General features: G+C 44.1%; 1 long non-coding RNA gene across 1 annotated transcript in view; it reads left to right on the top strand.

The window, feature by feature from the left end:
* The window catches only part of LOC144785671 (uncharacterized), a 112,414-nt gene extending 97,720 nt beyond the window's left edge, over positions 1 to 14,694 (top strand). Inside the window, exon 3 of the long non-coding RNA XR_013602014.1 lies at positions 12,222 to 14,694. This is a non-coding gene — a long non-coding RNA (uncharacterized LOC144785671). The remainder of the gene's footprint in view (positions 1 to 12,221) is intronic.
* The last annotated feature ends 454 nt before the right edge of the window (positions 14,695 to 15,148 follow it).

The following is a 15,148-nucleotide window of genomic DNA, read 5'->3' as shown; positions in this document are numbered from 1 at the left end:
TAGAAATTCCAAGGACTATTCCTATATCCCATAGGCAAACGCCGAAATTGTTTTTGCACACCGCCGCAAGTAAAGGTGGTCCATTGGGAACTTAGACCATCCAATCGATGGGCATAAAAACCGTTGGAAAAGTCAAGCGTGGTCTTAAAACGCTTACGCACAAGACTATCCACTAAGGCAGAGCCGTGAGTATTCTGCACTGCACAGTTACGGCAGTGCGAGTTTAAATGCCGGTAATCCAATACCAAACGATATGAACCATCTGGCTTGGTCACAGTAAAAAGAGGGTTATTAATTGGTGACACACAAGTTTCAATTACTCCCTGATATTCCAATTGCTCAAGGATTGCCGCGACGGAAGCCTTGGCTTCACGCCGAATGGGATATTGAGGTTGAGGCTGCGGCTGAGACCGTAAAGGAATCTCGTGGTTTGGGGAAAATTTTTCCCAACCACATTGGTTACAGTACAGAGCCAGTGCTAGAGCCTTAGTCCACTCTTCTGCAAACTTCAGCGTATGCTCTTTCGAGACTGTGTGCGCGAAACTGGGGAGGATTACCTCCTCCTCTCGCGGTGCTGCGAGAACAAAAGGTGGGGGCCAGTCAGCCTCTGAAAGCAAAATGTCATACGTAGACGAAAGATTTTCCCAAAACACCCCTTTTATGGTACATTGTATGTCACCTTCGATTAACAGGACAATTTCATAAAGTCTATCAGGGGGAGCAACTCTAGTATCAGCTGTTTCTATCACAACATAACGGTCAGTCGCTGTCACCTTCAGTAGTGGACCCAGCGCTTCTCTCACAATGGTAATCTCCGCCGCGCTGTCCAGCAAGGTCAGAGCCCATGTCAGATTCCGAAGCTGCGTTCTCACTATCTGTGGCATATCTGTGTGGTGTTAAAGCGGCGACTTTCTTCTTTTGAAACTGTGGTCTCTTCGGAGTAGAACCGTCCTGCTTTCCTGCACCGTCTTTCGGGCGGGGCTGGTCACGTCCTTGTTGGCCACCCCGACCCCTTCCGCCTCCTCCACCCCCGGTCGCCGTGGCCGATGACTCCTGAAAGGAACGAGGAGAGCGTTGATCAGAAACCTGAAATCGATCAGGCGATTTAATCTTCGCGCGATCACGCAAGTCATAAACACGTTCTATGGGCGCAGGCAATGGAGACGCAGGACGAGACTCCTGTGTCTGTTGTTGTTGCTGTTGCTTTCCCTGTTTCTGTTTTTTAGGCCAATTTTGTTTCTTGGACTTGGGCTGAACGTCCGTTTCAGACTTCTGCCCTTGGGGTTGCGTTTTCTCTTTGGTAGAAAAAGGCTTGAGACCCCTGCTTTTGCGACCCACGGTTTTATAAGCCGCATCTATAATCCTCGCCAACTGTCGGGGTTTCTCGACATCGGGAAGCGCCGCTAAAGCATTGGCTACCTGAAAGTTCACTGCATCCCCCTTGACATTAGCAAGAATGAGATCGCAAACTACATCAAAGGTGCCACACAGGCGCATACCCAATTCAACAGCAGCCTCAGTTCCGTGCTCGTCCTGAACACGTTTAAGGACCATAGGCAAGACAGCCATAGACGGAGTGCCGTACCACCTCACATAGACCGCCGTGAACGTTTTACCCCAGGTCTCACAGTCACCGATTTCAGGGGCCAAGTCTTTGGGCAAACTAATTGTCAGAATGCTGTGTTTCTCACCAGGAGACGTGTTAGGAAATACAGCTTCCTGCTGGTCAAATTTCTCGGCAAGCCAGAAAGGAAAATCATCCTTATCCTGGGGACGCCTGCCCATTACAGCATTGACCATCACGGGACTGAGCTTCAAATCGTCCTGTCCGGCCAGAAGCGCCGCACCCCCAGGGGGCTCACCCGGAAGATTACAGGTTATGTATTGCACTAACGCGCGGATTACGGCAATAGAGACTACATGTAGTCTACGGATTTCAGCAAGGGTACAATTGCCGTGCTGAGAATGAGGAGTAAATCCAGCCAAAACAAGCCAATTAGCGCCTGGAATGGACAAACGACCTAACCTAGGAGCGGTTAAAGTATGGGGTAGGGCACCATCAAACCAAACGCTATGCTGCCAAGTATCAATAGTTACTTCCTGTGCCCTATACGGTGTATAGACAGCTGGCACAAGGGAGGGAGTGTACGTGTGGAACACACCCGAAGTTCCGTCCACAGCCGGAAATGTCACCCACGAATAAAATATTTCGTACGGGTAAGCAGTTTCCGCACTCGCCACCATTATCACGGCCATGTCATCAACCGGGACATTATAATTCTGCAAATGATTGCGCACCGCAATGCGACTATGCTGCGGAATGTCCACGGCAGCGGCCATGATATCAGTGAAAGGAAAAGAGACAAAGTAAACTTTGTAGCACAACAGGGTAGTAATTCAAGGAAACCGTTTAGAAAGATTCAAGCTTTAAAAGACCTATTTCAAAAATAGGTAGGTTTTTTCCGACACCACCGTTTTCCGGAAACGACAGTGAAGGGGTTAAGGATTGAATGATATACTACTCGAGTGTCATGAAAGAAGACCACCAACGTATGGGCGCCATGTAGCAGGGATTCCGTTCTACTACAGAACTGTGCATAGAGATTTGGAACCTCGGTGAATTAGGGTGACCCAAAACTAACCTCAGTACCCAAAATCCCCTTACCGAGCTAGCTACAGTGTCTCATTGGTCATAACAATCTCCCAATGTTTAGACAAACCAGAACATGAACTTAGAACACCTCAGGTATCGTGGAACACATGAACACTCTTTCGTTATACAATCATTTCAAACCAGAACGTGGAGTAAAAGAGGACACGTGCACATTTGAAATATTTATTTACTAATACAGGGTTCTCAAACGCAGTATCTTAGATAATACAAGCAAACATATTATAAGAAGCAAAGTTATCAGCATAGTTACTAGTCCATAAAATGCGAAAGGTGACAGCATGCTAAAATGCTGAAATGCATAGGAGTTAACAACACCTATTTCTCACCCTCCTTATCTAATATATATTATATCTAAGAAGGTCTCTTTTGGGTTTTAGCAGGGCGGACCATACCTCAAGATCTCAGTGGCAGAGGATCACATCATCTTCCACCAGCTCTCTGCATGCGAAGCACCATCAAGTTTGTAACGTGTGCCCTCAGCAAAGCAATATAAAACGCGCGTAAAGCCAGATTTTGGCAGAAGCTGCATTTTTGTTATGTCTAGGAAGGTGCGAAGATCAAACCTCACATCAACACTGTGTCGAGTTATCTTTGAAGGCTTCAGCACTCACTGTGCAGACAGTGTACCAAGCAAAGCTGATATCGGAGCAATAACACATTATTCTCATGTAAATCACAACGCCCTTCTAGGCTGAAAGCTAAAACAACAATTATGTGTCGTGTGCAGAAGCAGCAAAAGGTAAAATGGCGTTTAAACATTTAATAAGCTCATGCTAACTTAACACGGTATATAGGTAAGCAATATCTAGATGACACAGCCTGCCCAAGTGTTTGTCCATTTGTTGAACTTGGTTATTGATACCGGCCCCCATTTTATACTTCTAGGTAGCTTTAGCAATTCGTCCCCGTTTGGGGCCCCAATACATTGTATCCTATGCCGAATTTCTGCAGTCCGATTCAGTGTGAGAGTTAAGGCAGCATGATCGCTTTCATTTCGCTGATGCACTGTATAATCTGACATCAAAAGTTCTAGTTTGTCACTCAGGATAATATAGTCAATCGTTGTTTGATTATTATATGTAGGGGCGACTAAAGCCCCGGGTTTGTTCTTTAAGTGGACAGAGTGAGCTGTTGCCAGATTGTAAGATTTTATTATGGCGTTCAATGCGTTACTGGCCCCAGGATGATTGTTTTTTGTGGCCATGACCCCTATGTTGTGTATATTGAGGTCACCAAGAATAATACAGTCCAGTAAAGGGTATTGTAATAGCAGGGCTTCTAGCTGGTTTATTGGCGTGGGCAAGTTGTCCTTAGCTATTGACCCATGCGGATTATGGTAAATATTGATTACCAGAATTGAAAGTGGCCCATTGGTCGAATAGAGGCCTTTCAGAATGGCCTCAATTGCCTCTGGGCCCATATGCCAGAGTGTTGCTGAAGGAACTAGAAACCTGGGTAAAAGATCACAATATTCTTCCATTCTTCCAAACTGGTTTAGGCCCCAAAGCTCCACCAACGACAACATCCTAGCACTGGGACACTTTTACCGACACGCGATCCAGCCCTTACAACCACCTTTGTTTTGCTGCTTTGTGGACTACAGTGCAGCTTTTTTTTTACCGAGTTGATCGCTGGAAGTTATGGGGAAAACTTATCAACTGGGGTATTCCCCAAAAGCTGTTAAAGGCAATAATTGCTCTTTATGAAGGGACCTGGGTGCGTATTAAAACCAGCCAAACGTCAGTAACAACTAAGGTTCCAACGAACAATGGCCTCAAACAAGGGTGCGTCCTTGCCCCTTTACTGTTTAAAATCTACACAGCTGACTTGGGACAAGCCCTGGAGGGGGCAAATCTACTCATGCCAAAGCTGGGGAACGTGCGGCTCAAATTCTCCAATATGCTGATGACCTTGTTATCTTGGATCACACTAGGACAGGCCTACAGCAAGCCTTAGAAGCGCTGCACAGATTTAATCAAAAGAATATCCTGCTGGTAAATCAGGAGAAGACCAAGATAATAATATTTGGGAAGTATCACCGAAAGAAGACAGCCCTATGGCGCCTAGGTGACTTGCAAATCAGAACTTGCAAAAGCTATAATTATTTGGGTATCAGGCTTTCGGAAGGTGCTAAACAGTCAGCACATTTGAAACATTTAAGAAACAAGGGGGTGGGTATCATCTGCAGCCTGAGAAGACTCAATCGAAGACTACACAGCCCGTCCACTGCACCTATCCTGAAAGTCTTAAAAGCAAAAGTAGTGCCCTCCATCAACTACGGCCACCTAATCTTTCCCGGTGTCCTTTCCAACTTTCTTATGAGCCACCAAATCCCGGTATATAAGAAAGTATTAGGCATCCCACGACAAGCTAGGAGAGCAAGGGTAAGGCTGGAGCTGGGTCTAACTCGTCCACACATCACCTGCCTTGGGGACACTTTGAAATTCTATATTAGCATCCTCCGAGCTCCAGCAACATCTTTAAAAGCGCAAATTAAAACAATTTTTTAAGAAAATGGATCCCCATGGCAGGTGCAATTGACAGCGGCCACACAATTGTTAGAAATTGAGGTGCAAAATTTGGACAGTTTGAATATTCCTGTAGCAGCATGGAAAAGAGCAGTGAAGAGACAGGCTAAGAAAATATCAGGGTTTTGTACGATGCAGAGTAGTCTCAGACTTGTGTTTCTCTTCCAATACAGCTCAAATAGTTGCACGGCTGGGGAAATTTATAGAATCAATTCGAGCCGCACTGTTGCCAAAAACACAGCCACAGAAAGAAAACAGTTGGCCAGGAAATAAGGGAGCCCCGGACAAACCTCCATTTTAAGTCTAATGAATTTTGCACTTGTACTGTATTACTAGACTGTGATATTAGTTTTAAGGTTTTATGCCCTACCAGGCTTTAGTAACAAGCATGGGATTTTAACTTTCTTTCTTTTAACATTGTTAGTATATTGTAACAATATTAAGAAAATTGAACAACAAAAGTTTAATGATTAAAAAATTCATTACGTTAATTCATTAAGAGGATCATTATTCACATATCCATTAATACCATCTACGCGTGATAAACAGATTTGAACATTTACTCAAAAGCTTGATAACAACAGACATGACCTGTCATGAATGCCATATATAACATATGAAACATAATGAAACCAGTACAATACATATCAAGGAAAAATTATCATCAGATTGATACTTCCTGTTAGCCACCAGACGTGGGGTTCCATCAGTAATACCCAGGTAATAAAGAGATACTTACTGTAATACAGACCATCGGGCAGGCAGCAAATCCTCAATATGTACCAGGTGGGTTAATCCTTGCCTCTGCCTCCTTAATAGACTTAAAACTGGGGAGAGAATGTAGTCTTACAGCTAGCGTGGTCGACCTCAAAACTGGGCATCTGGGTTTGAGACCCGGCAGGGACGCTCAACATCCTGTGATTCTGGGCAAATCACTTAATCTGCCTGCCCCTAACAAAAAAAACGAATGTGTCCAACTGTAACGAAAGTGGTGCTCATATAACGCGCTCTGATACCTGATATCTTCGGGTCGAGTTTGCGCTATATAAAACTCTAAACATAAAAGTTTCCTGAGCTATAGCCAGCCGCTGCCCATGCAGGTAAGAGCAGGGAGCAGTGGGGCTGGGTGGGGGTCTTTCAAAAGACAGCAACGAGGGAATATGAAATAAATAATTTGTTTTCCATCATTGTCGTCTGTCAGAATCCACCCCACTTGGCCCCACCGCTCTTACCTGCATGGGCCGCAGATGACTAGAGCTAGGAAATTTCTCATTCTATATCAGGACCAGAGGCGAGGATTATGCATGTCTAAAGCTTACTTATCACCAAAGATTCGGTGCAAATGGATTGGTTTGAAACTAAACCTATCAAGGGTGGATTATGAATACCAATCCGCCACATCCATGGTACCCACCTGGCAATGGAAGGAGAAGAGACAGCCCTAATGGCTTCCTGAGGGCGATCGGTAATTGTTTCTTACCCAGAGGTCTAACCTCCACCGTCATCTCCTCGTAGGCCTTAAGGCACCTTACTACACAATGCTTAGGACCCCCTTCAAAAGCAGGATAATTCAAGACCTGGTAGTAGTCATGGTCTTCCTAGAGATGATGAATGTCACCCCCTCTGGGATAAATACTCGTGCTGTGATATCTAGGGCTCTGACATCAGATAGTCTCTTGCAGAGATGAGACAGAGAAGCATGACAGCTTTGCAGAAATCTCTTTCCTAAATAGATTTTGGTTATCTTGCCAGCCCATCAAAAGGATCAACATCTGGTTCACATCCGACAAACCTGAGTATCTAGGCTCTGGGGGTTGAGACATTCAGATACCTTTCATCAATTTGCACACCCAGGGGTGATCCCCAACCGGTCTTAAGCTTAAGGAATTGACTGTGCAATAAGCTAGATCAGAGTGAACCAGTTCAGAGAGAAAATTCAGGACGTCTGTAATTTGCACCCCCATGGGATCCAGCTGTCTCTCCACACACCAACTAATCCATCTTTTCCAAGTTGATCTGTAGTGCTTGGTGGTGCCTGGGGCCCATGCCTGCAGGATGAGTGTTTCAGAGTCATCCGAAAGCCTGCCTTTCTTGCCAGCATCACTTGAAATACTCCACGCCATTAGCTGAAGGTGGCCAAAGGGTGAGGACAGCCCTGGGGAACCTGCAGGATCACGGGGAATTATGTAAGTCAAAGTAGTACCATCCTTGGGAGTTCAAGAAGGCAGGGGAACTATGCCTGAGATCTCCAGATTGGTGCCACCAGAATTAAAGATGTCTTCGGACGTTGGACTTGCGCTGCTGCTCTGGGTATTAAGGGAAAAGGTGGGAACGCTTAAGCCTGCCCCCTCCTCTAGTCCTGCACGAAAGCATCCACTGCTGCAGCTCCCAGGTCCAGTCTCCAACAAATGTAATGAGGAATTGAGGAATCTGGGTGTTCAGTCTGGATGCACACAGGTTGACAGAGCAGGGACCCAACCATCCCATCAGGGCTTGAAAGATCACTTGGTCCATTTGCCAATCGCTGGTATCCGTGAAATGTCTGGAGTTCCGGTCCACCGCCGTATTTAGGGAACCCAGCAGGTATTCCGCAGTTACAGAGATCTGTCATTCTAGGCAGCAGTGCCAGAAGTCCTTCTCCATCTCTGCCAATGCCATCAATCTGGTACTGATCATTATTAATGGTGGTACAAGTTCCCAAAGGGGGAGTGGAAAGGTTGCAGCCTTTTGTGGTTGCAAAATAAGGCAAGGAGGCTCCATAAATTAGGTACTTGCGACTGTAAACCATCATCATTGGGCACTGCTCCTCGTGGGGGTGGCACTGCAGTCCCTCACGGGCCCTCAAAGAGGGCTCTTTGATGGAGATCTTTTTAGGAGTTGCCGCAGTTGTGCATGGGGGTGTGTGGGCCAAGTGAAGGTAGTGAGTGAGAGTATAATAACCCATTGGTGCCCAATAGATTTATTAGAGGGTCCTCAGGGTTAGGTTAAAATCTGGACGGGGATGGAGATGCTCTTTATGCTGGTGGAGTGGGAAAAAACAAATAGATCCCCACTTATCTCAACCCGTGTGATGATATGGTGTAGTGTGTTAAAAGTGAGTGGTCGACATGTTTTGCGCTATCTAGTGGACCCTAGTGGATCCCAGAGCTCTTCTTCAGGACCGTGAATCAAGAGTAAAGAACGGAAGGAGTAGGGAAAAAGAAACCCTATTATCCTACCATGCCTTCCGTGAGGATGTCTGAAGTCTTAGAGAGCAGCGTCTTATTCGTATGCTCTAATTCAAACCTATTGGAGACAAAGGAAGAAACACACAGGAAAAAATGGGGGAGAAAAGAGGGAACACTGCAAAAGTCAGTTTCGGTACATTACACACAGGTATTCATGTGTGGTGAATACAAAATCCATGCAGACTAATCAATAAAAACAACACGGGCAATGTGGGTTCCAGATCCTGTACCTTGAGTCAATCAACGCCATATCTGCATCTAAAAAAATAAAGGTTGCGTCCTGGATGACTAGATCGGAGTTCTCTAGAACTCTATGTGATATCCTCACATCATTTCCAGGACCCACGGGTCCGATGTCGTCTCCTCCCACTTGTGAGCGAACAAGTTTAGTCTCCCTCCTAAATCTTGAGGGAAAGAAAGGGTATATCTTACCATTAAAATCTCCTAGGGCATTAGCTCCACCTCTGGCTTGTTTAGCTCTGCCTCTTCCAGTTCATTTGTTAGGGTAGAAGGTGCCCTCTCTGCCTTCATTCCAGCCAGTGTTTCGGCAGGTCTTGCCTTTGTAGGAGTATGTCTGGGAACCGCGGCTGGAGCAGCGACCCCTGACTCTTCTGGCGAAAACCTTCCCAGGGAAGAATGTTTTCAATGGAAAACTGGGCCTTATCAAGGGCTGAAAAGGTGGCTACAGATTTACCCAGCTCCTTCACAAAAGGGTCCCTGAAGAAGTTACCCTCTGCTATGGCTCCCGCTTCAGATGAGGAGAGATCTCCTAGCTTCAGGTCTATTTTAAAAGAAGGGAACATCTCAATTGGCATTGCCCGAAAGGCACATTGGCTGTTGTGCCCAACCAGCTAAGGTATCTGCAGGGAAGGGTTTCCCTGGTTGCTTAGATTGTTCAGTTAGGTCTACTATTTTGGTAAGGGGCCCACAGCATCAAGTAATTTGTCTTGACACACCCTCCAGGAGCGGTCAATACCCTTATTTGGGTCCTTCATTAATCCTGGTGGTAAAACTCTGCACCGCTCGCAGAGTTTGTGGAGATTTGGCAACTCTGCGTTCCTTGTAGAACGCCGTTTTGCCGAAAAACTCCACATTCAGCAACGGAGCGGAATTCTTTGGTGCTTGAGTACCCGAAATGTGGTTTTGTGTGCGCAGGAGCAACTTACTTAGTGCCTGCGATTGCCGACGAGATTTCCCAAGCCGTTTGCGAGTGCCATGAGATTTGCTAGGCAGCCACATGGTCCCACAAGAGTTTGCGATTGCGAACAAGTCAGTCGAGCACACCAGCAGAGTTGTGAAGATCGCAATCCCGAACGCGCAGGATCTACCAGGACTGCAATCTTGAGAAGGTTTTTTCCCCGAGCAGCATGAAAACCTTCTTGAAATGAAGATTTGGAGTGATAAAATCATCAAATTGACATTTAGCTTTGCTTTTGTGCAAGTTGTCCTTTTTCTTGTTTTGCTTTATTTTTCAAGAGGAAGGAAGTGCCCCAGAGTTTCCAACGTCCTGTTCCTGTCTAGCATGCTCCTCCCAGTGCTTTGTCCATCTCCTGGTCACTTTTCATTTTGATTTGGAGCTTGAAGGATCACTCTTTGTGTCTGCTGCTTAATATATCATTGGATTTGAGGATTTCACAAGTAATTTGGAAAATTAGTGTTATTTATTTGGTTGGTGCCATGCACTATTATTGTTTTTTACAATGGATTCATTATTGCACATTGGCACCTTAAAATACAATGGGTGCAATACCTTGTTATTACATTCTATATGCATTTTTATTGCATTTAAATTTTGTTTTTAATTATTGTAATTAGTAGTTATTGAACATTGGCACTTCAAACTGTAATATGAACAATATCTTGCTATAGTAATTATTGATGTATTTTTATATGCGTTACCAATGTAATTAGCTAAGACTGATTTTATAATCTATCTTTATATGCTCAATGTACAGTGAATTGATCCAGAATTGTGACATAACTATGGCTGAATTGTTAATTTTTAAAATAATTCTTGTGGTACAGTTGTTAGATACTGAGTAATATAAAGTAGTTACAATTGCAATGATTTTATTTAATCACGCAATAAAGATTTATATATTTGTAATTTTCATTTTTTATTTTTTTATTTATTGTGGTGGGTGGCCTGTAGTTTCAGTAGGGGAATAGTTGTTTCTTTGAAAGTAGTTTTTCTTCTTTTATAAAGGAAACAAGTTGCACAGTTCACTACATTATTATCCATGTTTAGAAACCAATTTGCAATATTTATTTAATTCACTTCGTAGCCCAGTAGTCTGTCAAAAATGGACCTTTCTCAGCAAGTGGGCCCAGAGCTATTCATGGCTGCATTAAACAACTGTTTCTGTGGTGTCTGTTGAATTTAAACATCATTTTGGCCATGGATGGCATTGGGTTAAAAATACAAAATCTGTTTTTGTGGTATTTCACCTTTGTGTGTTAAATCAAATGTCTTTTTTGGATGTGTGTGGTTGTAACTTGCAAACCTTTTTAGCCCTGTGGATGTTCGCTTTTGGCATTGTTACATTAATGATGTGTTGTTTAGCATGCCTCCTTTGTCTGGCCAGTGTGTGAGTGGGTTTGTAATAGTAGGCCATCATTTCCCTTGGCTCAGCGTTCCCACGTGGCAAGGGGTCATTTTGTAAAGTCTGTGACCATATAGGCCTGCTTGAGTTCATTGCTTTCCAGGCCTCCTGCTTGTTGTTGTTACCATGCGGCTGGTGGCCATTTTGTAGAGGGCGCCAGTGTGCTTTTGCCATGGTCCTGTATGCCTTCTTTGCGGTGGCCATGTCTTCTTGCTGGTTGTTGTTTTGCATGCAATTTTTTCTTATTTTAGTAAACAAAAATGTAGCGCAGTTCACTACATTTTCTCCATGTTTTTAAATACATTTGCAATATTGATTTGAGTTGATTCACCATTTTGGCCTAGTCTGCCAATGGTGTTTCCAACCAATAGCCCCAGAACTATTCATGGGTGCATGAAACAAACAACTGTTTCTGCTGTGTCTGTTGAAATCAAACATCATGTTGGCCATGGATGGCATTGGATTAAAAATACAAAATGTTTTTTTGTGGCATTTCACCTTTTTTTCATGTGTGTTAAATTAAATGCCTTTTTTGAATTTGTGTGGTAGTACCTTGTAAACCTTTTTGCCCTGTGGATTTTCATTTTTAGCATTGTTGCATTAAAGATGTGTTGTTTAGCATGCCTAATTTGTCTGGACATTGTGTGATTGTGTTTGTGATAGTTGGCCAGCATTTGCCTTGGCTGAGTCTCCCCATGTGGCCGGGGGGCCATATTGTAAAGGCTGTGTCCATATAGGTCTGCTTGAGTTCATTGTTTTTCAGGCCTCTTGCTTGTTGTTGCTGTGAACATGTGGCTGGTGGCCATTTTTTGAAGGAAGTCAGTCTGCTTTTGCCATCTAGGCCTGCATGTCTGTCTTCCCTTTGTTTGCCTTGCCTTATTGCTTCCATTGTCATTTGTCAGCTGCAGAACCCTTAGTGCTGCATCCCACGTGATGCACAATGCCAAACTGTTACATTTGTATAGTTGTTGTTCTTTCCTATCCTTCCTGAGTGTACCGTACAGTGCTCCATGAAAGCCCTTGTTGTTGACAAAGTCTCACAAACGGTGTTAATTTTTTTAATAACTGAGGTAACAACACTTACAAGTGTGACCACACACAGTAAATTATATTATATTTCTTTGTACTAGTAATTGAGCCACAACAATGCCACATTTCACTGATGTTATTCTTGTTTTTTTGCTTTTAGGTGCACAAAAGAAGAGGAGACAACATCACCCATTGTACTGCCAGACAGAAGGACTACACCCTGCGCACGATGTCACATGAAGTATAACCACAGACATTTCTTCAAATTGCGAATCTAAGACAAGTGCTGCTGCATATTAACTGACATTTTTAAGATGTACCCAAAGAAAGGTACCAGCACCAAGAAAGTCAAAGTTGCCAGTGAGAAGAAGGTACTGCCACTTGCCACCACTGGTATGTCACCCAAGACCTTTTTTTGGAAACAAAAAAATGTGCCTGCAGCAGCAGTGTCTGGGGAGCAAGATAGGAGCAGCACCCCCGCATCACTGGACCCACCCCACCAACCTACGCCAAGCCCATGTCTGTCACAGAGACAGCCAGTCTAATCACGACAACGTCGATGAGCAGTGATGTTGAAATTGACTTATCGTTATCGCAAAGTAGTACCCTATAAATGCAAGGAACTCAGATAAGTGGGTAACAACAGCCCCAACGACCCCCAATGGTAGTAGTTCAAGATATTGAGCTTCTTGCTGAGGAAGAAAAAGAGCAAGCCACTCTTTCAGGCGAGCCATTGTCATCCATATGACCAGCAAGGAAAAGGAGGGCGAGTCCAGCGACTTCTGCAAGCCCCTTCTGATGATCTAGATGCCACTTGGATCCCACCTCAGTCTCAGACTCAGACATGCCACGAGACAAGGCTCGGGAAAAGGACGTTTCTAGAAAGCCTTAGAATTATGGAGTTAGATGTAGAAGAAGAGGATGATGACGAGCTAGTCATCATGGACATTAGCCCCACCCCAGTGGAGACCAACATTACCCCATCCCAAATAGAGTCATGTAGTTCCTATATTACCTATACAGGATCTGTGCGTTCGGATAACATAAACTGTGAGATTGGTGGCAGACTGATTCCATGCACCCCCACCAGAAACGTTAGCCTGTCTGTATCAGCTAGCTCACAGTGCCACTAGAATCTCCTCTTATTGGGGAGAGAATAGTTCTTGGCAACCTCAGAACATGACAAACCTGATCCCCCAGGATTGTGGAAACAATATACTGCTTTTTGCTCAGTCACTCGTGCTCGCTTAGTTTGTCTCAGAGATACACAGAATAAACGTACTGCATGTTTCAATAAGAATTTATTGAATAGTTATTCTAGCACAGAATAGATGATCTGTAACAACCATTAGACAACAGCATAGATATATGATTTGCAGTACTATGAAAGTAAAGGGGTGGTACAGTTCTACCATTTTGCAATAATCATGAATATATACAAGTACATAGAATACATTATAAAAAGTGCGTACTCCTACTATGCCTTCCTAACTAGATGTACCTAAATGTACCTAGCATCTGTGTAGGTGTTATGCCAAGAATCCCTCTAGGATCTAGTCAACCCCATTACCTGAGAATGAAAGAATATGGGACCCATCCTGGCATCGAGTTGGACACACAGCGAGTGATGCTAGACCACTGCGAGCTGGAGTGTCTGCATGCAGGAACCTCAGCATCTCTGGTCAGTGTGTCAGCTGGGAAGTCACTTTCTCCTCTGTCTTTAGAAGTAAGACATGATGCATATATATCCACAGGGCTTCAAAGGGTCCTACCTTGCTGTGTTACTGTGTCGGCCTAAAGGATGACGTCGGACCTGAAGTTTGTACAGAGATATTATACAGGAGATACCAGCCCTGCTGTTAGTCCTGCTGTGCTTCCAAGAAGTATCATGAATAATGTATGAGATTCGAACTAAGGAAAAACCGCATTCTGAATGCAGTATCGTAACTAGGTATAAGGTCAGTCCTTATGAACCGTTATGTATGTGATGTAGGGAAGGATATAGGTGAAAGGTTGCAATTTTACCTGCGCCTATATAGGGTACCTATATGGAATATAACACCCTCTCCTCTTCCGACTGGATGACATATGTAACCTATTATTGTACTACCATCCTAAATAGATATTGGTACGCACAAAGTTTAAAAACATTTCTTTTGCTAAAATGTTTAAAACGTCTAAAAAACTTTAAAATATGAAAAGAAATGTGCAAGCCATAGCTCTAAAGTGTTCGTAGCTATAGTCCGAACCACTATAAGCATTTGAAAGCCATGTATGCCCATTAAATGAACGGAATGTCAATGTCAATTTTTTGTCTCAGTTCCAAATCAAGATTATTTAAAAAAGGGCGAATTTCTTCCAGCACACAACGACCCAAATAAATCAATTGCTTATGTGTCCTGGCTGGTAGATGCAACATTTCCATTCCTTGGTTTTGCAGTAGACAGCCCCTGTTGCACCTTGCAGAGTATGTCAATTGAGCCCAGATGCTGTTCCACAGTGTCCGCAGCCAGTTCTGGGGCAGCCGGTCTGCCGTCCAAAGCCTGGGTGTCTGTGGAAGAGCCGGTGTCTATACCAACAGGTGCTCAAGGAATGCCACCATCAACATTGGATACCCTGTGAACACTGCAGATAATAAGCCATTATTGGGTCCAGTAACGCATTCGCATTCGATTGCGCACATGATGGGAGTGTTAAACAAAGGTATAACATGCATTCTTCTCCACTAAACATGCATTGGAGGACAGGTAAGATGCAGTCTATCCAGACTGGTTGAAATGACAAGAACGAAGATGCACTTAGTTCTCTTAGGAGAGGCGTGCCTAGATGTTGACCCAAGTGGTCACGGTATTTACGCTCCCTGAGTGCTTTCTCCTTGGTGATTGGGATGTCCATTGCATAGCAGATAGAAGACAATCAGGATACCCGCTATTAGAAACAGGATTAGCGGAGGTCCTCCAAATATGCTTCCGAATACGGAGTGTATGAAGTTTGGTATAACTCCAAGTACCATCTGAAAGGTGCCTAGAAGTCCTGAACCTATGGTCTTAAATAGGTGGACTATGCCTGTCGTATCAGACATGTTAA

This window comes from Lissotriton helveticus, chromosome 10 (assembly GCF_964261635.1).
Source record: "Lissotriton helveticus chromosome 10, aLisHel1.1, whole genome shotgun sequence".
Taxonomy (NCBI): Eukaryota; Metazoa; Chordata; class Amphibia; order Caudata; family Salamandridae; genus Lissotriton; species Lissotriton helveticus.
This window is presented reverse-complemented; position numbering and strand designations above follow the sequence as displayed.